Source organism: Oncorhynchus mykiss, chromosome 25 (assembly GCF_013265735.2).
Source record: "Oncorhynchus mykiss isolate Arlee chromosome 25, USDA_OmykA_1.1, whole genome shotgun sequence".
NCBI classification, from domain to species: Eukaryota; Metazoa; Chordata; class Actinopteri; order Salmoniformes; family Salmonidae; genus Oncorhynchus; species Oncorhynchus mykiss.
In genome coordinates this window covers 33,859,431-33,882,981 of record NC_048589.1, presented here as the reverse complement: position 1 = coordinate 33,882,981, position 23,551 = coordinate 33,859,431, and the positions used below count along the sequence as shown (strand labels likewise).

Here is a 23,551-nt window from a genome sequence, read left to right as displayed (position 1 = left end):
TTTCTGTATGTTCCCACATAACTCCATCTCATCTCATATCCACCCATCTCTCCACCCACCAACACTCATCTCTCCACCCATCTCTCCACCCACCAACACTATTCTCTCCACCCATATTCACCCATCTCTCCACCCACCAACACTCATCTCTCCACCCATATCCACCCATCAACACTCATCTCTCCACGCATATCCACCCATCTCTCCACCCACCAACACCCATCTCTCCACCCACCAACACTCATCTCTCTACCCACCAACACTCATCTCTCCACCCATATCCACCCATCTCTCCACCCACCAACACTCATCTCTCTACCCACCAACACTCATCTCTCTACCCACCAACACTCATCTCTCCACCCATATCCACCCATCTCTCTACCCACCAACACTCATCTCTCTACCCACCAACACTCATCTCTCCACCCATATCCACCCATCTGTCCACCCACCAACACTCATCTCTCCACCCATATCCACCCATCTCTCCACCCACCAACACTCATCTCTCTACCCACCAACACTCATCTCTCTACCCACCAACACTCATCTCTCCACCCATATCCACCCATCTCTCCACCCACCAACACTCATCTCTCTACCCACCAACACTCATCTCTCCACCCAAATCCACCCATCTCTCTACCCACCAACACCCATCTCTCCACCCATATCCACCCATCTCTCCACCCATATCCACCCAGCATCCACCCACCAATACTCATCTCTCCACCCATATCCACCCATCTCTCCATCCACCAACACTCATCTCTCCACCCACCAACACTCATCTCTCCACCCATATCCACCCATCTCTCTACCCAGCAACACCCATCTCTCCACCCATATCCACCAATCTCTCTACCCACCAACACTCATCTCTCCACCCACCAACACTCATCTATCCACCCGTATCCACCCATCTCTCCACCCACCAACACTCATCTCTCCACCCATATCCACCCATCTCTCCACCCACCAACACTCATCTCTCCACCCATATCCACATATGTCTCTACCCACGAACACCCATCTGTCCACCCACCAACACTCATCTCTCCACCCATATCCACCCATCTCTCCACCCATATCCACCCATCTTCCACCCACCAATACTCATCTCTTCACCCATATCCACCCATCTCTCCATCCACCAACACTCATCTCTCCACCCATATCCTCCCATCACTACACCCATCTCTCCACCCATAACCACCCATCTCCACCCATCACTACACCCATCTCAGTGGGGATCCCCGAGTGGCGCAGCGGTTTAAGGCACTGCATCTCAGTGCAAGAGGTGTCATTGCAGTCCCTGGTTTGAATCCAGGCTGCATCACATCCAGCTGTGATTGGGAATCCCATAGGGTGGCGCAAAATTGGCCCAGCATTGTCCGGGTTTGGCTGAGGTAGGCCGTCATTGTAAAAAAAAAAAAACGGTGTTATCTGACTTGCCTAGTTAAATAAAGGTTAAATAAAAATCTCCACCCATCTCCACTCAGATACTGTAGATTGAACCATCTAGGACTGCAGTGGGAGAGTCAGGGGTTCCGTCCAAAATGGCACCTATTTCCTAAATACTGCACCTTTTTTGACCAGGGCCCATAGAGCTTTGGTCAAAAGTAGAGCACTATAAAGGGAATAGGGTGCCATTAGTGATGCAGACGGTGGCTGGTGGGGGATGGGACTTTGAGCTGAGCTCAGCAGGAATAAATGATGCATGAAAGAGTTAATCAATACTGACATCTTGGTTGGTTGGTTGGACAAGTAGCTAGGCTCCAGGTTCACTAGCAGGGTTCAGGTGTGTGTGTGTGTGTGTGTGTGTGTGTGTGTGTGTGTGTGTGTGTGTGTGTGTGTGTGTGTGCGTGTGCAATGGTGCGTGCGTGCGTGTGTCTGTTTTGTGTACATGGACTAACCAGCTAAGTAGAGAGAGAGGCTGGTCGGGTAGGACTGGTCGGGTAGGACTGTTCAGGTAGGAGCAGTCAGGTAGGAGTGGTTGGGTAGGACTGGTCGGGTATGACCGGTCAGCAGTGGTGGAAAAAGTACCCAATTTTCCTGCTTGAGTAAAAGTAAAGATACAGTGCCTTGCGAAAGTATTCGGCCCCCTTGAACTTTGCGACCTTTTGCCACATTTCAGGCTTCAAACATAAAGATATAAAACTGTATTTTTTTGTGAAGAATCAACAACAAGTGGGACACAATCATGAAGTGGAACGACATTTATTGGATATTTCAAACTTTTTTAACAAATCAAAAACTGAAAAATTGAGCGTGCAAAATTATTCAGCCCCCTTAAGTTAATACTTTGTCACCTTTTGCTGCGATTACAGCTGTAAGTCGCTTGGGGTATTTCTCTATCAGTTTTGCACATCGAGAGACTGACATTTTTTCCCATTCCTCCTTGCAAAACAGCTCGAGCTCAGTGAGGTTGGATGGAGAGCATTTGTGAACAGCAGTTTTCAGTTCTTTCCACAGATTCTCGATTGGATTCAGGTCTGGACTTTGACTTGGCCATTCTAACACCTGGATATGTTTATTTTTGAACCATTCCATTGTAGATTTTGCTTTATGTTTTGGATCATTGTCTTGTTGGAAGACAAATCTCCGTCCCAGTCTCAGGTCTTTTGCAGACTCCATCAGGTTTTCTTCCAGAATGGTCCTGTATTTGGCTCCATCCATCTTCCCATCAATTTTAACATTCTTCCCTGTCCCCGCTGAAGAAAAGCAGGCCCAAACCATGATGCTGCCACCACCATGTTTGACAGTGGGGATGGTGTGTTCAGCTGTGTTGCTTTTACGCCAAACATAACGTTTTGCATTGTTGCCAAAAAGTTCCATTTTGGTTTCATCTGACCAGAGCACCTTCTTCCACATGTTTGGTGTGTCTCCCAGGTGGCTTGTGGCAAACTTTAAACAACACTTTTTATGGATATCTTTAAGAAAATGCTTTCTTCTTGCCACTCTTCCATAAAGGCCAGATTTGTGCAATATACGACTGATTGTTGTCCTATGGACAGAGTCTCCCACCTCAGCTGTAGATCTCTGCAGTTCATCCAGAGTGATCATGGGCCTCTTGGCTGCATCTCTGATCAGTCTTCTCCTTGTATGAGCTGAAAGTTTAGAGGGACGGCCAGGTCTTGGTAGATTTGCAGTGGTCTGATACTCCTTCCAATTCAATATTATCGCTTGCACAGTGCTCCTTGGAATGTTTAAAGCTTGGGAAATCTTTTTGTATCCAAATCCGGCTTTAAACTTCTTCACAACAGTATCTCGGACCTGCCTGGTGTGTTCCTTGTTCTTCATGATGCTCTCTGCGCTTTTAACGGACCTCTGAGACTATCACAGTGCAGGTGCATTTATACGGAGACTTGATTACACACAGGTGGATTGTATTTATCATCATTAGTCATTTTAGGTCAACATTGGATCATTCAGAGATCCTCACTGAACTTCTGGAGAGAGTTTGCTGCACTGAAAGTAAAGGGGCTGAATAATTTTGCACGCCCAATTTTTCAGTTTTTGATTTGTTAAAAAAGTTTGAAATATCCAATAAATGTCGTTCCACTTCATGATTGTGTCCCACTTGTTGTTGATTCTTCACAAAAAATACAGTTTTATATCTTTATGTTTGAAGCCTGAAATGTGGCAAAAGGTCGCAAAGTTCAAGGGGGCCGAATACTTTCGCAAGGCACTGTACCTTAAAAGAAAATGACTCAAGAAAAAGTAAAAGTCATCCAGTAAAATACTACTTGAGTTAAAAGTCTAAAAGTATTTAGTTTTAAATGTACTTACGTATCAAAATTAAAAGTATAAATCATTTAAAATGTCTTATATAAAGCAAACCAGATGACACATACAAAAAAATAAAAATAAAAAAAAATTACGTATAGCCAGGGGCACAGTTCAACACTCCGACATAATTTACAAATTAAGCATTTGTGTTTAGTGAGCATGCCAGATCAGAGGCAGTAGGGATGACCAGGGATGTTCTCTTGATAAGTGCATGAATTAGACGATTTTGCTGTCCTGCTAAGCATTCAAAATGTAACGACTACTTTTGGGTGTCATGGAAAATGAAACGATTAAAAAGTACATTATTTTCTTTAGGAATGTAATGGAGTAAAAGTAAAAGTAGTCAAAATATATGAATAGTAAAGTACAGATACCCCAAAAAACTGATTAAGTAGTACTTAAAAGTATTTTTTCTTAAGTACTTTACACCACTGCTGGTCGTGTAGGAATGGTTGGGTAGTAGTGGTTGGGTAGGAATGGTCGGGTAGGAATGGTCGAGTAGGACTGGCCGGGGAGGAGTGGTTGGGCAGTAGTGGTTGGGTAGGAATGGTCGGGTAGGAATGGTCGAGTAGGACTGGCCGGGGAGGAGTGGTCGGGTAGGAATGGTCGAGTAGGGCTGGCCGGGGAGGAGTGGTCGGGTAGGAATGGTCGAGTAGGACTGGCCGGGGAGGAGTGGTTGGGTAGGAGTGGTCGAGTAGGACTGGTCGGATAGGAATGGTCGAGTAGGACTGGTCGGGTAGGAGTGGTCGGGTAGGAGTGGTTGGGCAGTAGTGGTCGGGTACGAGTGGTCGAGTAGGACTGGTCGGGTAGGAGTGGTCGGGTAGGAGTGGTCGGATAGGAATGGTTAAGTAGGACTGGTCGGGTAGGAATGGTCGAGTAGGACTGGTCGGGTAGGAGTGGTCGGGTAGGAATGGTCGAGTAGGACTGGTCGGGTACGAGTGGTCGGGTAGGAGTGGTCGGGTAGGAATGGTCGGGTAGGACTGGTCGGGTAGGGGTGGTCGGGTAGCGGTGGTCGGGTAGGAATGGTCGAGTAGGAATGGTCGAGTAGGACTGGTCGAGTAGGACTGGTCGGGTAAGACTGGTCGGGTAGGACTGGTCGAGTAGGAATGGTCGAGTAGGACTGGTCGGGTAGGACTGGTCGAGTAGGACTGGTCGGGTAGGAATGGTCGAGTAGGACTGGTCGGGTAGGAGTGGTCGGGTAGGAGTGCCGGCAACGATAGCGTCTAAAGTCTACTTTCAGGGACCAGACATCTGTTAAAGTATTTTCTAAAAGTCCTCTACTGAACTGAACCTGCTGCTGACATACATTACCAGTCAAAAGTTTGGACACACCTACTCATTCAAGGGCTTTTCTTTATTTGTACTATTTTATACATTGTAGAATAATAGTGAAAACATAAAAACTATGAAATAACACATATGGAATCATATAGTAACCGTAAAAGTGTTAAACAAATCCAAATATATTTAATTTTGAGATTCTTCAAAGTAGCCAACCTTTGCCTTGATGACAACTTTGCACTCTCTTAGCATTCTCTCAATCAGCTTCACCTGGAATGTTTTTCAAACATTGTTGAAGGAGTTCCCACATATGCTGAGCACTTGTTGGCTGCTTTTCCTTCACTCTGCGGTCCAACTCATCCCAAACCATCTCAATTGGGTTGAGGTCGGGTGATTGTGGAGGCCAGGTCATCTGATGCAGCAGTCCATCACTTACAGAGCCTGGGGGTGTGTTGGGGCATTGTCCCATTGAAAACAAATGATAGTCCCGCTAAGCGCAAATCAGAAGGGATGGCGTATTGCTGCAGAATGCTGTGGTAGCCATGCTGGTTAAGTGTGCCTTGAATTCTAAATAAACCACACCTCCTCCATGCTCCACAGTGGGAACTACAAATGCAGAGATCATCCGTTCACCTTCTCTGCGTCTCACAAAGACACAGCGTTTGGAACCAAAAATCGCAAATTTGGACTCATCAGACCAAAGGACAGATTTCCACCTTTCTAATGTCAGTTGCTCATGTTTCTTGGGCCAAGCAAGTCTCTTTTTATTATTGGTGTCCTTTAGTAGTGGTTTCTTTGCAGAAATTTGACCATGAAGTCCTGAGATTCACCCTGTCTACTCTGAACAGTTAATGTTGAGATGTGTCTGTTACTTGAACTTTGTGAAGCATTTATTTGGGCTGCAATTTCTGAGACTGGGAACTCTAATGAACTTTTACTCTGCAGCAGAGATAACTCTGGGTCTTCCTTTCCTGTGGCGGTGCTCATGAGAGCCAGTTTCATCATAGCGCTTGATGGTTTTTGCGACTGCACTTGAAGAAACTTTCAAAGTTCTTGAAATTTTCCGGATTGACTGACCTTCATGTCTTAAAGTAATGATGGACTGTTGTTTCTCTTTGCTTATTTTACCAAATAGGGCAATCTTCTGTGTACCACCCTTACCTTGTCACAGCACAGCAGATTGGCTCAAACACATTAAGAAATAAATAAATTCCACAAATTAATTTTTAACAAGACACAGCTGCTATTTGAAATGCATTCCAGGTGACTACCTCATGAAGCTGGTTAAGAGAATGCCAATAGTGTGCAAAGCTATCATCAAGGCAAAGGGTGGCTACTTCGAAGAATCTCAAATATAAACTAGATTTAGATTTGTTTAACACTTTTTTTGGTTACTTCTTGATTTCATATGTGTTATTTCATAGTTTGGATGTCTTCGCTATTATTCTACAATGTAGAAAATAGTAAAAATAAAGAAAAAACCTGGAATGAGTAAATGTGTCCAAACCTTTGACTGGTCTTGTAAACTTAAAATCAGCCAGGGAGAAAGTCTGAAACCCTTCCACTGTAGATTGTCGACTCCCCAGTCGGAAAAGAGAGCAAAGGCTTTTCTTCTGAAGAGCTGTGACAGAACAGATTTCCATACGATGTGTGGAGCATGGAACTGCCTCGACCATTCACACTTGTTTGAATGTGATGTTCTTGAACGCTCGCCAGGCCAGTCAGTCCCCCTCGTCACAGCACTTAGCCAACACACACAGTAACTCGAGGGGAGAGACAGAGCACACACAGTGCTGCACACATTCTGGTATGAGTTTGAGGACGGCAGGGTACAGAGAAGGGGGGGGGGGTGGTGACGACCACAATGTTCTCATCTCTTTTACTCACCCCCTGGCCTATTAGTATATTTTGTTCCTCCTAAATTCTGTAGCGGTCCTGAGGCAAGTCCAGTAAACCAGCTCAGATGTCCTCTTCATTCAGAGCAAATTCAATTTCTCTTTGACTCTCTCCCTGAAGCCTTTAATGTTTATTCAACTATATTGAAACCCTTGCAAAGACACGAAATGCACTGAGTAATTTACTATCACTGTACGCAATCCATTTCACTGTTTGGATACCCTAAGAGACCCCATAGGACTCTAGTCAAAAGTATTGCATTTGGGATGCAGGCATTGTGCACCTCCTGTTTTTCCTCTTGGACAGAAAATTCATTATATTGCAGTGTTAAGAAGCAATCAACTCACATGAAATCAGTGCAGAGGATGTTCATATTGCTCTGTATTACTGCAGCCTTGCTGCCTGTACTGCACGCTTATACAGTATCACACACTTCCATGCTGTATTCATTTGCTTAGTGCTGCTGCCTTCACCCCCTCAGCTCTCTCACTCTCACTCCCCACCAGTCTGAACCTCTATGCAAAACTGGAGAATCCACTGTGGGTAAAAGAAAAGCAGAATTAAGGTCTCATGCACTCTCTCTTGTCAATGCCGTTCTTGGAGGCACAGGGAGAAAGGAACACTTTCATCTGCCCCTGTACCTCCACTTCCTCCACATTATTTCTCGCTGCATGGTTCTAGAGCATCACTGATGTAGTGAGGTTCCGGGAGGACATAGGTGTGCAGCAGGAGACTTCCCAGTTCTTCTCAGTTCCCTAACATGTACCAAGCATGTGTATGTAATGTTTGTGTGTGTGTGTGTTTAGTGTTTGTGCAGTTTGTGTGTGTGTATGTGATGAAGAATATGCAGCTGAGAGCTGGACACATGCGCAGCAGAGCTGTTATGTAAGCCATGTTAACCCCATCAGCGATGGATTCACTAGCATACTGTAGCATACTGTTGCTGACATGTACTAAGTGTGTGTGTGTGTGTGTGTGTGTGTGTGTGTGTGTGTGTGTGTGTGTGTGTGTGTGTGTGTGTGTGTGTGTGTGTGTGTGTGTGTGTGTGTGTGTGTGTGTGTGTGTGTGTGTGTGTGTGTGAAAGAGATAGTGTTGCTTACGTTGCCAGACATCAAGAGTTCCAGGATGATGGTCCTATTCGGTTATTCTTTATTTACTCTAAGTTCTTTCTTGATGAAGTCTAAAGTTACAGTTTTGTAAAGAGGCAATTTTCCTCTCTAAAAATACCATGTCTCCTTGTAAAAGGTCAACGGTTATATTTTTGGATAAACTTGTGGAGAGAGAGAGAGAGAGAGAGAGAAAGAGAGCGAGAGAGAAGAGAGAGAGTGTGACTACACTGGGTGAGGTCATTCTACTCTTTGTCTGAGGTCTGTATAATGCCCTGAAAAAAGTGGCCAGTTTTATTAGACGCAGGTGTTTCTACCAAGTGGAGAAACGGTCGAACAGAACTTTGAACACTGTTGAATAAGTTTAGTTAACCCTCATGGATTGCAGTGATGGTTGTGCTCTCTCCGCCTACATCTCTGTTTTTATAAATAGCAACAATTGTTTCTGAGAGACGTAGTTCTCAGGTTGACCCGTAGCCATCTGCGTAGCTAGACAGGTATGATCCGAGAAGAGGAATACAGATGCATGCTAGATATTTTTCTTCCCTCTTTCCTTCTTCCTTTCATTCCTTCTGATTTCTCAAGTCATTGCTCTCATTCCATATGATCTCATTTACTGTCTACTTGACTTTTTATGTTAATTAAAATGTTATATAATCATTACTGATGCATTTTAATCTATGACAACTTTATTAGAGGGAAGGAAGAACAAAAGACGAGGTCATTAGGAGTATGTCCAATTAACAGTATAGCATATGCATAAATAATGAATGAACGCCCCTCTCATCTTTTATACCCAAATTCACCCCAACTAACTGATCTGTACATGAGCAAAGAGCACAGTACATACAATGGTATTGCAATAGGCTTTGTTTGGTTTGTTTTGGCTTAAAATGCAGAAGAGATTTGTATCCTTTATTTAGTTTTGTGGAAACTTGTCTTTTGTATCTTTTGTTATCATTGTGCCTGTACTTGTGATTGTCTTGTTTAGTTGTTTAGCCTTGAAAGAATGTGGAAGATGCAGGCTGTGACATCAGCAGGTCTTTTCTTTATCGCCTCAGACTATTCAGTTACCAGTTTGGCTGTCGTTTTCTTTATCTCAATCATCTTTGAGATAAATGATCTTGTTCTTTAATAACATAATGCCTCTGTCAAGAAAGACCTCTATGATTTGAGGAATCAATCAGCAGATTGTTGTCTGTTACTTGTCTTTATTTCTGAATGTTCTTTCTGTCGGCCTCCCTAGTGGCACAGTGGTCTAAGGCTCTGCATCGCAGTGCTAGCTGTGCCTCTGGAGATCCTGGTTTGAGCCCAGGCTCTGTCGAAGCCCGCTGCGACGGGGAGACCCATGGGGCTGCGCACAATTGGCCCAGCGTCAGCCTGGTTAGGGGAGGGTTTGGCCGGCAGGGATGTTCTTGTCCCATCATGCTCTAGCGACTCCTGTGGCGAGCCAGGTGCAGTGCACGCTGACACAGTCGCCAGGTGTTCCGGGTTAAGTGGGTATTGTGTCAAGAAGCAGTGCGGCTTGTTTGGGTTATGTTTCGGAGAGGATGCACAGATCTCGGCCTCTCCCGAGTCCGTACAGGAGTTGCAGCAATGAGACAAGACTGTAACTACCAATTAGAAAAAAGAAATATAAAAGCCCACACTTTTATCTCTGATTTTTTTTATTTATTTAACCTTTATTTAACCAGGCAAGTCAGTTAAGAACAAATTCTTATTTTCAATGACGGCCTAGGAACAGTGGGTTAACTGCCTGTTCAGGGGCAGAACGACAGATTTGTACCTTGTCAGCTCGGGGGTTTGAACTCGCAACCTTCCGGGTTACTAGTCCAACGCTCTAACCACTAGGCTACCCTGCCGTATAAGGAACCTACCTACCTGCAGTTAAAACAACTAGTTTTGACCTCACAAACACATTGACTAAGTCCCAATTGGCACACTATTGCCTTTTTAGTGCACTACTTTTGACCAGGGCCCAAGTAGTGCACTATATAGGGAATAGAGTGCCATTTAAGACACACACTAAGTTCACCTGAGAGTCAGACATGTAGGTGCTTCTGACTCGTAACAGCTGGAGTGGAAACTAAAATGAAATCCCAGTATGAGTCTCACTGTGCTCTGCTGTAGTTTGGTCTTTTTATTTCTGATAGAGACTACAGTGTTGTTATACCATGTCTTCAAATGGGTAGTAACCTCACATATCACATTTAGATGCAATGCAAAATCCAGGAATTGTTTGCATATGGAAATGCTTCTGTGTTTTGGTTTCCCGGTATCGTCCATGTTGGTTTCCGGGCACTCTGCTTTAGGTAGGGTTTGAACAGAGGTAGTATCCGAAATGGCACCCTATTCCATATGGGCTCTCTATGGGCCCTGGTCAAAAGTAGTGCAGAACATAGAGGATAGGGTGCATTTACAACAAACAAACTCCTACTCAACCCACATTATAAAAACCCTTCCTTTCCTGTCAGGAATTACCTTTAACAACAGGATATGTTTAGTCATGTAAATGCAATTTCCTTAAAATGCCATACAAACCTGCAGTACAGTGGGGTTTGGGGTCCTAGGTTTAACCTTTGGGCTATGGAGTTTAGTTACAGGTCTGTACGTGAAAAGGTAGTGGGATCCTTGCTTTCACCTATTTGACCCTATTGGACCAGCTACCTGAAGGAAGGAGGCATGACTTTCTGGTATGTAGAGTGATTGTGAAAAATATGCAAATGACAGATAAGGTGAAGGAAGGAGTGGACACACTTTTTAGTTCTAGTATTGTTCAGGCCCCGCCTCTGTCCTTACCAAACAGGTCTCTGTCTCACCGAGCTAATCATTGGTGATGTCTAGCCACTTCACCCCCCCTAAGTTTATTATGGTCTTAATAGCACAGTTTCAAGTTAAACAAGAACCTGATTGATCCTTGCTCTGTGACAATGGATCTGCACCAAGAAACACACTATGCAACCCATAATTACTGCTGATTGCTTTTATGTATTGGTGATTGTAGTTCAGAAGAAGGAGTTATTCTTCGGTAAGTGATTGTAGTTCAGAAGAAGGAGTTAGTCTTCAGTTGGTGATTGTAGTTCAGAAGAAGGAGTTATTCTTCGGTAAGTGATTGTAGTTCAGAAAAAGGAGTTAGTCTTCAGTTGGTGATTGTAGTTCAGAAGAAGGAGTTATTCTTCAGTTGGTGATTGTAGTTCAGAAGAAGGAGTTATTCTTCAGTTGGTGATTGTAGTTCAGAAGAAGGAGTTATTCTTCAGTTGGTGATTGTAGTTCAGAAGAAGGAGTTAGTCTTCAGTTGGTGATTGTAGTTCAGAAGAAGGAGTTATTCTTCAGTTGGTGATTGTAGTTCAGAAGAAGGAGTTATTCTTCAGTTGGTGATTGTAGTTCAGAAGAAGGAGTTATTCTTCAGTTGGTGATTGTAGTTCAGAAGAAGGAGTTAGTCTTCAGTTGGTGATTGTAGTTCAGAAGAAGGAGTTATTCTTCAGTTGGTGATTGTAGTTCAGAAGAAGGAGTTATTCTTCAGTTGGTGATTGTAGTTCAGAAGAAGGAGTTAGTCTTCAGTTGGTGATTGTAGTTCAGAAGAAGGAGTTATTCTTCAGTTGGTGATTGTAGTTCAGAAGAAGGAGTTATTCTTCAGTTGGTGATTGTAGTTCAGAAGAAGGAGTTATTCTTCAGTTGGTGATTGTAGTTCAGAAGAAGGAGTTAGTCTTCAGTTGGTGATTGTAGTTCAGAAGAAGGAGTTATTCTTCAGTTGGTGATTGTAGTTCAGAAGAAGGAGTTATTCTTCAGTTGGTGATTGTAGTTCAGAAGAAGGAGTTAGTCTTCAGTTGGTGATTGTAGTTCAGAAGAAGGAGTTATTCTTCAGTTGGTGATTGTAGTTCAGAAGAAGGAGTTATTCTTCAGTTGGTGATTGTAGTTCAGAAGAAGGAGTTAGTCTTCAGTTGGTGATTGTAGTTCAGAAGAAGGAGTTATTCTTCAGTTGGTGATTGTAGTTCAGAAGAAGGAGTTAGTCTTCAGTTGGTGATTGTAGTTCAGAAGAAGGAGTTATTCTTCAGTTGGTGATTGTAGTTCAGAAGAAGGAGTTAGTCTTCAGTTGGTGATTGTAGTTCAGAAGAAGGAGTTATTCTTCTGTAAGTAGGTTTATATGTTGATTTGCTGGTTGGCAACTATAAAAATAGAACAGTTTGAATAAATATGGAAAAACTGGTCAGCAAGATCACATCACTGAAGCTTATGTAGCTATTGCACATGTGCAGTTGAAGTCAGAAGTGTACATACACTTAAAACTCGTTTTTCCACCACTCCACACATTTCTTGTTAACAAACTATAGTTCTGGCAAGTCGGTTAGGACATCTACTTTGTGCATGACACAAGTCATTTTTCCAACAATTGTTTACAGACAGATTATTTCACCGCCCGAAAAAGGAGAGGGACCAACTTTGAAGGAAGTCGTGACAACAAGTCTGGTTCATCCTTGGGAGCAATTTCCAAATGTCTGAAGGTACCACTTTCATCTGTACAAACAATAGTACGCAAGTATTAACACCATGAGACTACGCAGCCATCATACCGCTCAGGAAGGAGACGCGTTCTGTCTCCTAGAGATTAACGTACTTTGGTGCGAAAAGTGCAAATCAATTACAGAAGAACAGCAAAGGACCTTGTGAAGATGCTGGAGGAAACAGATACAAAAGTATCTATATCCACAGTAAAACGAGTCCTATTTCGACATAACCTGAAAGGCCGCTCAGCAAGGAAGAAGCCATTGCTCCGAAACTGCCATAAAAAAGCCAGACTACGGTTTGCAACTGCACATGGGGACAAAGATCATACTTTTTGGAGAAATGTCCTTTGGTCTGATGAAACAAAAACAAAACTGTTTGGCCATAATGACCATCGTTATGTTTGGAGGAAAAAGGGGGAGGCTTGCAAGAACACCATCCCAACCGTGAAGCACAGGGGTGGCATCATCATGTTGTGGGGGTGCTTTGCTGCAGGAGGGACTGGTGCACTTCACAAAATGGATGGCATCATGAGGAAAGAAAATTATGTTGATATATTGAAGCAACATCTCAAGATATCGGTCAGGAAGTTAAAGCTTGGTCACAAATGGGTCTTCCAAATGGACAATGACCCCAAGCATACTTCCAAAGTTGTGTCAAAAAGGCTTAATGACAACAAAGTCAAGGTATTGGAGTGGCCATCACAAAGCCCATAGAAAATGTGTGGGCAGAACTGAAAAAGTGTGTGCGAGCAAGGAGGAGGCCTACCAACCTGACTCAGTTATACCAGCTCTGTCAGGAGAAATGGGTCACAATTCACCCAACTTATTGTGGGAAGCTTATGGAAGGCTACACGAAACATTCGATCCAACTTAAACAATTTAAAGGCAATGCTACCAAATACTAATTGAGTGTATGTAAACTTCTGACCCACTGGGAATGTGATGAAAGAAATAAAAGCTGAAATAAATAATTCTCTCTACTATTATTCTGACATTTCACATTCTTAAAATAAAGTGGTGATCCTCACTGACCTAATTTTTACTCTGACGAAATGTCAGGAATTGTGAAAAACTGAGTTTAAATGTATTTGGCTAAGGTATATTTAAACTTCCGACTTCAACTGTACATGAATGTGTGTGTGTGTGTGTGTGTGTACAGTGTGCGTGTGTATGTGTGTGAGAGAATAAAACTATACTTTTAGATTGATGGATGGATAATTGATTTCACAAACCTCTGTGTGAACTAGTCTATTGATTAGCTGTAATAAAGAATATAGATCATGTTCGGATGGAAATTAAATAGATTATTGGTTATTTACACATTTTTACCTACGGAGGCTTACATAAACATACTTCTATAAACATTTCCACTACCCTTTCTTTTAAAGGCCTAATGCATCCATTTTTATCTCAATACCAAATCATTTCTGGGTAATAATTAAGTACCTTACTGTAATATTTTTCCATGAAAATGGCTATTTATCAAAACTATTTATCAAAACAAGAATTCCGCTAGGACTGTCTGGGAGGGGTCTGAGTGGGGAGGGGAAGGGGAAAGGCACCTGAAAGCGGAAAACTAGTTGTTATTGGCATAGAGGTTTGTAACTCTATTTATTATTGGTTTATTAACTAATTTACCGCCTGGTGATGTCACCAGGCAAGGCGAAACTTCACCCATGCTGATAATAGAATGTCCTGTGTAGATTGGATTTCCAACCAGCAACTATCAGGAAATAACACTGATCAAATCTTTTCACACTTTTACAGTGTTAGTTTCATCAATTGTTGTGCAATATGATACAAAACATAGAACAAAAATAATTTGCACTGCATTTGGCCTGTAAAGGTGCATTCTGGGATTCAAACAACAACATTGTACCCCTCTTTTTCTCCCCAATTTTGATCTTGTCCCATTGCGGCAACTCCCCAATGGGCTCTGGAGAGGCGAAAGTGAAGTCATGCATCCTCCGAAACATTACCCGCCTAATTGCGTTTCTTAACACCAGCCAGCTTAACTCTGAAGCCAGCCGCACCAATGTGTCGGAGGAAACTCTGTTCAACTGGCGACCGGGGTCAGCCTGCAGGCGCCCGGCCCGCCGCAAGGAGTCGCTAGGGTGCGATGAGCCAAGTAAAGCCCCACTGGCCAAAACCCTCCCCTAACCCGGACGACGCTGGGCCAAACCCTCCCCTTACCCAGACGACACTGGGCCAAACCCTCCCCTAACCCGGACGACGCTGGGCCAATTGTGCGCCGTCCTGTGGGACTCCCAGCCACGGCCGGTTGTGGCACAACCCGGGAATGAACCCCTGTCTGTAGTAACGCCTCTAGCACTGCGATGCAGTGCCTTAGACTGGGAGGCCCCAGATTCAGCCTTTTATGGTGTGTGCGGAGGATATTTTTTATTAACACTGGAGACCTTTTCTATGGGAACCATACCCCGTTGGGAATAGCTATTTGTGTTCCATTATCTTCCTACAGAGAAATACATACGCTGTATTTCTATTGGCTAATCCCAAACATAAGAATAAGATATAGTCGTTTTTCAATTAGACACGGACGGTGAGGCCTATATAGAACAAGGAAAGGTTATCTAAAAAGAGATATACACACACCGGTAATTCCTCTAGTTATATAACCCCTTTCGTTAAGACACAAGCAGCAGTGTCTTAAGGGAATCCCCTATCATGGTTGTTTTTGAATTAATATTTTACTGAAAGCTCCTCTTTGATATTCACAGCTATTGTATACAGTAGTTGCTCTGCCGTCTGCACAGTACAGAATGCAGCAGCTGTGATGTGATGAAACCAAACCAAGGACCTGATTTAAATGCAAAGCAACATAAATCAACAGGAGGGATGTATTGAGAGTGGGTGAACCCAGCATCCATCCATCCATCCATCCATCCAACACATTTATTTAATCTTTCTCGCCTACTTTCAAAGCAGATTCTGTACTCTCTGTTCCTTCCGACTGCTGTGAGGTGCGTAGGAGGTGGTGCCAGTCAGGCAGTCAAACAGGTCTGTGTCCCAAATGGCACCCCATTCCCTACACAGGGCCCATAGGGACTATATAGGGAATAGAGTGCCATTTTGGACACATCAGGACATCTGGAAGCATTCTGATACCCAGGGAGGAAGATTCCTGCCCCCCCCCCCCCCCCCCCCCCCCCCAGCCCTCCTCTTCTTCTTCACTGGCTCTAATTGGCTAGCAATGAGGCAGAACTTTGCAGAGGCACTAGCTGCTGACAAGATCGCCCTCAATCACACTTTATTTTGTTCATTAGTGGTAATTGCTTTCTGATGGAGGAATGCGACTGTTTGTCATGGTGTTGGACTTTGATGTTGTTCTTTTATCTATCATATTGACTTCAATCGTCAGTGAAGGGAAAATGTTGCTTAAAAAGGATGTCAATATTGGATCGGATACTTTTCTCTTAGGCAGGGATTTAATCCAAACAAGCGCGATCGGATTTGATCCCGGTCTTAGTCTATTATACTTGCTTCTGGCACACTTTCCACACGTTCCACACGTTCCACACATTCCACACTTTCCACACGTTCCACACGTTCCACACTTTCCACACGTTCCACACGTTCCACACTTTCCACACGTTCCACACGTTCCACACGTTCCACACTTTCCACACGTTCCACACTTTCCTAAGAGATGTTTATACGTTTATATCCACCATGCTGATGCAGAGTTGTATGGTAAGCTCTGACATTACTGCTTGTTCCTTTAAAGGAATAATTATCACATGAACAGTGGGTGGATTTACCCTGCAAAGATACACTAAACGCCTACAAGAACAGCCTTTGTCAATACACATCTAGTAGTTACAGATCTGTGTCATTACACATCTAGTATTTACAGATCTGTGTCATTACGCATCTAGTATTTACAGATCTGTGTCATTACGCATCTAGTATTTACAGATCTGTGTCTTTACGCATTTAGTATTTACAGATCTGTGTCATTGCACATCTAATATTTACAGATCTGTGTTCAATAAAAGCACTGAGTGCTAATTGCCTCTTAATGATAATTGTTCCGTCCCACTGTGCTGTCCCCCATCTGTTTGACACTCTGAGATGGTATAAAAGAGTTGGGACAGAATGTTAAACAGGACAATGATATCCCAGTGAAAGGCTTTCTCTACCATATATTTGAATCTCAGTAGGTTGCTTCTCAGCTGGCTCCACCACTCTTTGCATGGCAAGCAAATGTGAGCGGCCTCACTGCTCTCACGAAGTCTGTGTTTGTCTAAAGCCAGCGCCAACACACTGAGCCAAAAGAGAAGGAACGGGGGTATATAGAATATATACAGTACCAGTCAAAAGTTTAGGCACACCTACTCGTTCAAGGATTTTTCTTAATTTAAAAAAAAAAAAATTCTACATTGTAGAGTAATAGTGAAGGCATCTAAACTATGAAATAACACATATGGAATCATGTGGTAACCAAAAAAGTGTTAAACAAATCCAAATATATGTTATACTTGAGATTCTTTAAAGTAGCCACCCTTTGCCTTGATGACAGCTCTTGGCATTCTCTCAACCAGCTTCACCTGGAAAGCTTTTCCAACAGTCTTGAAGGAGTTCCCACATATACTGAGCACGTGTTGGCTGCTTTTCCTTCGCTCTGCGGTCCAACTCATCCCAAACTCTCAATTGGGTTGAGGTCAAGTGATCGTGGAGGCCAGGTCATCTGATGCAACACTCCATCACTCTCCTTCTTGGTCAAATAGCCCTTACACAGCCTGGATGTATTTTGGGTCATTGTCCTGTTGAAAAACAAATGATAGTCCCACTTAACGTAAACCAGATGGGATGGTATCGTTGCAGAAGGCTGTGGTAGCCATACTGGTTAAGTGTGCCTTGAATTCTAAATAAATCACAGACAGTTTCACCAGCAAAGCACCATCACACTTCCTCCTCCATGCTTCACAGTTGGAACGACACATGCGGAGATTATCTGTTCACCTTTTCTGCGTCTCACAAAGACACGGCGGTTCAAACCAAAAATCTTACATTTGGACTCATCAGACCAAAGGTCAGATTTCCACCGGTCTAATGTCCATTGCTCGTGTTTCTCGGCCAAAGCAAGTCTCTTCTTCTTATTGGTGTGCTTTGGTAATGGTTTCTTTGCAGTAATTCGACCATGAGGGCCTGATTCACGCAGTCTCCTCTGGAGTTGATATAGAGATGTGCCTGTTACTTGAACTCTGAAGCATTTATTTTGGCTGCAATTTCTGAGGCTGCAGCAGAGGTAACTCTGGGTCTTCCTTTCCTGTGGCGGTCCTCATGAGAGCCAGTTTCAACGTAGCGCTTGATGGTTTTTGCAACTGCACTTGAAGAAACTTTCAAAGTTCTTGACTGTTGTTTCACTTTGCTAATTTGAGCTTTTCTTGCCATAATATAGACTTGGTCTTTTACCAAATAGGGCAACCTTCTCTATACCACCCCTACCTTGTTACAACACAACTGATTGACACCTGTTAACTGAAATGCGTTCCAGGTGACTACCTCATGAAGCTGGTTGAGAGTATGCCAAGAGTGTGCAAAGCTGTCATCAAGGCAAAGGGTGGCTACTTTGAAGAATCTCAAATATAAAATATATTTTTATTTGATTTAAACTTGTTTGGTTACTATATGATTCCATATGTGTTATTTCATAGTTTTGATGTTTTCACTATTATTCTACAATGTAGAAAATAGTAAAAATAAAGAAAAACCCTTGAATGATTAGGTGTGTCCAAACTTTTGACTGGTGCTGTATGTCTGGCTGCCAAGAGCCTAGGGCCGAAATGTCCCTCTTTGTTTTGAAACTTTGTATCAACAAATCTTTTTTTTTTTATTAAATGGAGAATGTCTCATCTCAACTTCTGATATATTATTCGATTATTTAAGGGAGCACCTCTTCTCCAGTTGTTCGAACACAAAACCCCTTTTTGCCTTGCCAACTACCTATCTAATTTATTTATATGATAATATAGGATTATTAGATTACAATCATGACATTTCCTCTGCCGCTGCAGACATTGAGGCTTCAGTTTCTCCTCGATATTGGATTAACCTGATAAATCCTAACAATAGAAAGAGTATCCATGGTAACAGCAGTATTATCTAATAAGATATGAGCTGCCTTCAAAACTAACAATAGCCCGGATAAGATGAGGGTAGATAGAGTGCATAGAGAATTTCTTGTCAAACTGTACATGTTGACACATGGACATTCATAGTGAACAACAGTGAGCTTGAATTTGACATACCAGACAGACGAGAGGTACTGGTTCTCGGTTGCGAACCAAATGGCATACTATTCAATACATAATGCACTACTTGTGACCAGACTCCTATGGGCTCTGTTGAAAGTGTGTGCACTATATAGGGAATAGGGGGCAATTTGGGATGCCTTAGTTCCACACAAAGAATGACCTCATCTTTAATGGCAGTGCAGCCAGACATCTGGAATAATGTCACTGCTCTCAGGATGTGACATCAGGGCTTTGGGCATATAGAAAATAGATGTCACGCTGGTATAAAGGATTTGTTGACAGGGGCACAAAAACATAATAATAATACACCCAAAACAAACACGTATACAAAACACTGGGATGTACTCAAACCAAAGAAAGAGGGTAAACCTCGCTGAACGACCTGGTACCCGTAATACACAATGCACAAAACATGCAGCACAGAAGCTGTAACAACGCACAGGTACTCACACGACCAACGGACATGGGAACAATAACCGACAAGGACAATGGGGAACAGAGGGCACATATAAACTCAGCAAAAAAATACATCCCTTCTTCAGGACCCCGTCTTTCAAAGATAATTCGTAAAAATCCAAATAACTTCACAGATCTTCATTGTAAAGGGTTTTAACACTGTTTCCCATACTTGTTCAATGAACCATAAACAAGTAATGAACATGCACCTGTGGATCGATCATTAAGACACTAACAACTTACAGACGGTAGAAAATTAAGGTCACAGTTATGAAAACTTAGGACACTAAAGAGGCCTTTCTACTGACTCTGAAAAACACCAAAAGAAAGATGCCCAGGGTCCCTGCTCATCTGCGTGAACATGCCTTAGGCATGCTGCAAGGAGGCATGAGGACTGCAGATATGGCCAGGGCAATAAATTGCAATGTCCATACTGAGACACCTAAGACAGCGCTACAGGGAGACAAGACAGACAGCTGATCGTCCTCGCAGTGGCAGACAACGTGTAACCACACTTTTACAGGATCGGTACTTCTGAACATCACACCTGTGGGACAGGTACAGGATGGCAACAACAACTTCCTGAGTTACACCAGGAACGCACAATCCCTCCATCAGTGCTCAGACTGTCCGTTATAGGCTGAGAGAGGCTGGACTGAGGGCTTGTTGGCCTGTTGTAAGGCAAGTCCTCACCAGCACAAACCCACCGTCGCTGGACCAGACAGGACTGGCAAAAAGTGCTCTTCACTGACGAGTCGAGGTTTTGTCTCACCAGGGGTGATGGTTGGATTCACGTTTATTGTCAAAGGAATGAGTGTTACACCGACGCCTGTACTCTGGAGCGGGATCTATTTGGAGGTGGAGGGTCCGTCATGGTCTGGGGCGGTTTGTCACAGCATCATCGGACTGAGCTTGTTGTCATTGCAGGCAATCTCAACACTGTGCGTTACAGGGAAGACATCCTCCTCCCTCATGTAATAACCTTCCTGCAGGATCATCCTGACATGACCCTCCAGCATGACAATGCCACTAGCCGTACTGCTCGTTCTGTGCGTGATTTCCTGCAAGACAGGAATGTCAGTGTTCTGCCATGGCCAGCGAAGAGCCCGGATCTCAATCCCATTGAGAACGTCTGGGACCTGTTGGATCGGAGGGTGAGGGCTAGGGACATTCCCCCCAGAAATGTCCATGAACTCGCAGGTGCCTTGTTGGAAGAGTGGGGTAACATCTCACAGCAGAACTGGCAAATCTGGTGCAGTCCATGAGGAGGAGATGCACTGCAGTACTTAATGCAGCTGGTGGCCACACCAGATACTGACTGTTACTTTTGATTTTGACCCACCCTTTGTTCAGGGACACATTATTCCATTTCTGTTAGTCACATGTGTGCGGAACTTGTTCAGTTTATGTCTCAGTTGTTGAATCTTGTTATGTTCATACAAATATTTACACATGTAAAGTTTGCTGAAAATAAACGCAGTTGATAGTGAGAGGATGTTTCTTTTTTTGATGAGTTTATAACATACTAATCAGGGGAAATGGGAACCAGGTGTGTGTAATCAGACAAGACAGTCCGGGGTTGATGATAATGAATCCAGTTCAGTGAAGCCTAGAAGGCCGGTGACGTCGACCTCCGGAACTGGTGAACAGAATGAGCAGCAGTACCGGGGGATCTGTGACAGTAGAGTATGTATTCACTGTGATCTGACCATCTGAGAAGGAGAAAGGGAAAACCAGAACAGCACTGAACTAAATTAGTGCCTGTCTTTGGATTAAGGTCAGGATGATTCAGAGCTAGTATTTTATCACACAGACAGTATGACCCCCTTCCTGTTCCCATACTAGAATGGGGACTGTTGTGAAGACAGTATGACCCCTTCCCATACTAGAATGGGGACTGTTGTAAAGAGTATGACCCCTTCCCATACTAGAATGGGGACTGTTGTGAAGACAGTATGACCCCCTCCCCCTTCCCATACTAGAATGGGGACTGTTGTGAAGACAGTATGACCCCTTCCCATACTAGAATGGGGACTGTTGTAAAGAGTATGACCCCTTCCCATACTAGAATGGGGACTTTTGTAAAGACAGTATGACCCTCTTCCCCTTCCCATACTAGAATGGGGACTGTTGTAAAGACAGTATGACCCCCTTCCCATACTAGAATGGGGACAGTTGTCAAGACAGTATGACCCCCTCCACCTTCCCATACTATAATGGGGACTGTTGTGAAGACAGTATGACCCCCTCCCCCTTCCCATACTAGAATGGGGACTGTTGTGAAGACAGTAGGACCCCTTCCCATACTAGAATGGGGACTGTTGTAAAGACAGTATGACCCCTTCCCATACTAGAATGGGGACTGTTGTAAAGACAGTATGACCCCCTTCCCCTTCCCATACTAGAATAGGGACTGTTGTAAAGACAGTATGACCCCCTCCACCTTCCCATACTATAATGGGGACTGTTGTTGGCTGGTTTCCATCTGGTTGCTGGCACTGGGAGAGGTGGAACGCTGGGAAATGGCCCCTTCATTATAGAGACATGCACTATACACACACAGACAGTAACACACACACACACACACGCACACACACACACGCACACACACACACACACACACACACACACACACACACACACACACACACACACACACAGAGAGAGAACAGGGTTTAACAGAAGGTCAACAGAACTAAACAGACTTGAGATTTGAGTGGGTCCAGAAGCAGCGTGACATAATATTTCATAATACCGCCCAACCCAAACGCTACAGTAAGGCTCTCTGCAGAGGACCTTCCTTTTTGGCCCAGAGTATGTTATTCCTAGAGCGGAGCAGTATTTTGGATCATGTACCTGGAAAATTAGATCAACAGTGAGTTATGGATGGCCATGGTTATTAAAGTTTCAGTGTGTTTTATTTCACTAGCCGGTCATGACATGGGTGTTTTCAAAAAGTGGCTAATTGACACAAATCACTGTCCTCATCAGAGAGGAGGTGTACATAATGTACTGTGTATTACTGTGAATAACACAGTGTATCACAGTGTCACACAAGCAGCTGAACAAGTATCAATTACACAGCACTTTATCTATGAGCTCGACTTGTTCTTAGGCTATGAGCTCATCATGTTCTTGGGCTATGAGCTCATCATGTTCTTAGGCTATGAGCAAATAGGATACAATATAATAAAACAGTCTGATAGAATGTAAACATCAGTTTATGATGATTAATAGTCTTATATGCTTAGTGTGACACTACAAACAGAAATACATGAAGAGCTCAGTGTTAATTACTAAGCTTTCTTATGTAATCTCTGGGGGTTCTTTCCTCCTGCCTGCAACCGATTCTCTTTCCCAGAGCAAGAGCAGGAGCCTGCTTTTACTGCAGTGTGACTGTGTGTGTGTGTGTGTGTGTCTCCCCTTCTCTCTGTTTCTGCATGTCTCTGTCTGAACGTGTGTGTGTTGTGTCTCCGAGTGTGTCTATGTGTGTGTGTGTGTGTGTGTGTGTGTGTGTGTGTGTGTGTGTGTGTGTGTGTGTGTGTGTGTGTGTGTGTTACCGTCTGTGTGTGTATAGTGCATGTCTCTATAATGAAGGGGCCATTTCCCAACGTTCCACCACTCCCAGTGCCAGCAACCAGACGGAAACCAGCCAACAACCGGCCGCAAACCAGCCAGCAACCTTAAAGACACAAAGAGCCTGGCTGGTCTGGGCCAGGGGCTAGGGCTGGTCTGGGGCTTGGCGACAGCTTGGAGCACTCAGCTGTGACAGAGAGTGAGAGAGAGTACAGAGAGTGTGTTGGGGGGAGCAGAGGCTTAGAGTGAGGCCTACTCAGGGTCCAGTGATAGCAGCAGAAGGAACCGTGTCTAAAATCCAGATGAAACTTTGTTTGGAGATTAGGACCAGCAGTACTCTGGGTCAGCTGCTTATGTTTGGCTCAATGCGGTGAAGTCGTGAAAGAGCTCTTACTTGTGTGAACAAATGCCTATTTTTACAACAAACTCACACCAGAGGAAGGAAGAGATCACCCCATGTGAGAATTGCCTGGTGGCTGGCCAGGGAAAATGAGGTTGTCATGAACATAAATGGTATTTTGGGAATGAAAAAGGATGATTTCATTGGCTGCTGGCAATTTTTGGTTTGTTGATGTAGCACATTATTCTAGCCTGGGTCAGTCTGTTTCTGCTCTCTAAAACTCCTTACGGAGTTGTGTTTGGCTTGACAATGGCAGTG

At 43.7% G+C, this 23,551-nt stretch overlaps 1 protein-coding gene across 1 annotated transcript in view; it reads left to right on the top strand.

The window, feature by feature from the left end:
- Positions 1 to 23,551, top strand: part of LOC110505812 — a 48,389-nt gene that overhangs the window by 5,241 nt on the left and 19,597 nt on the right. The window lies entirely within an intron of this gene.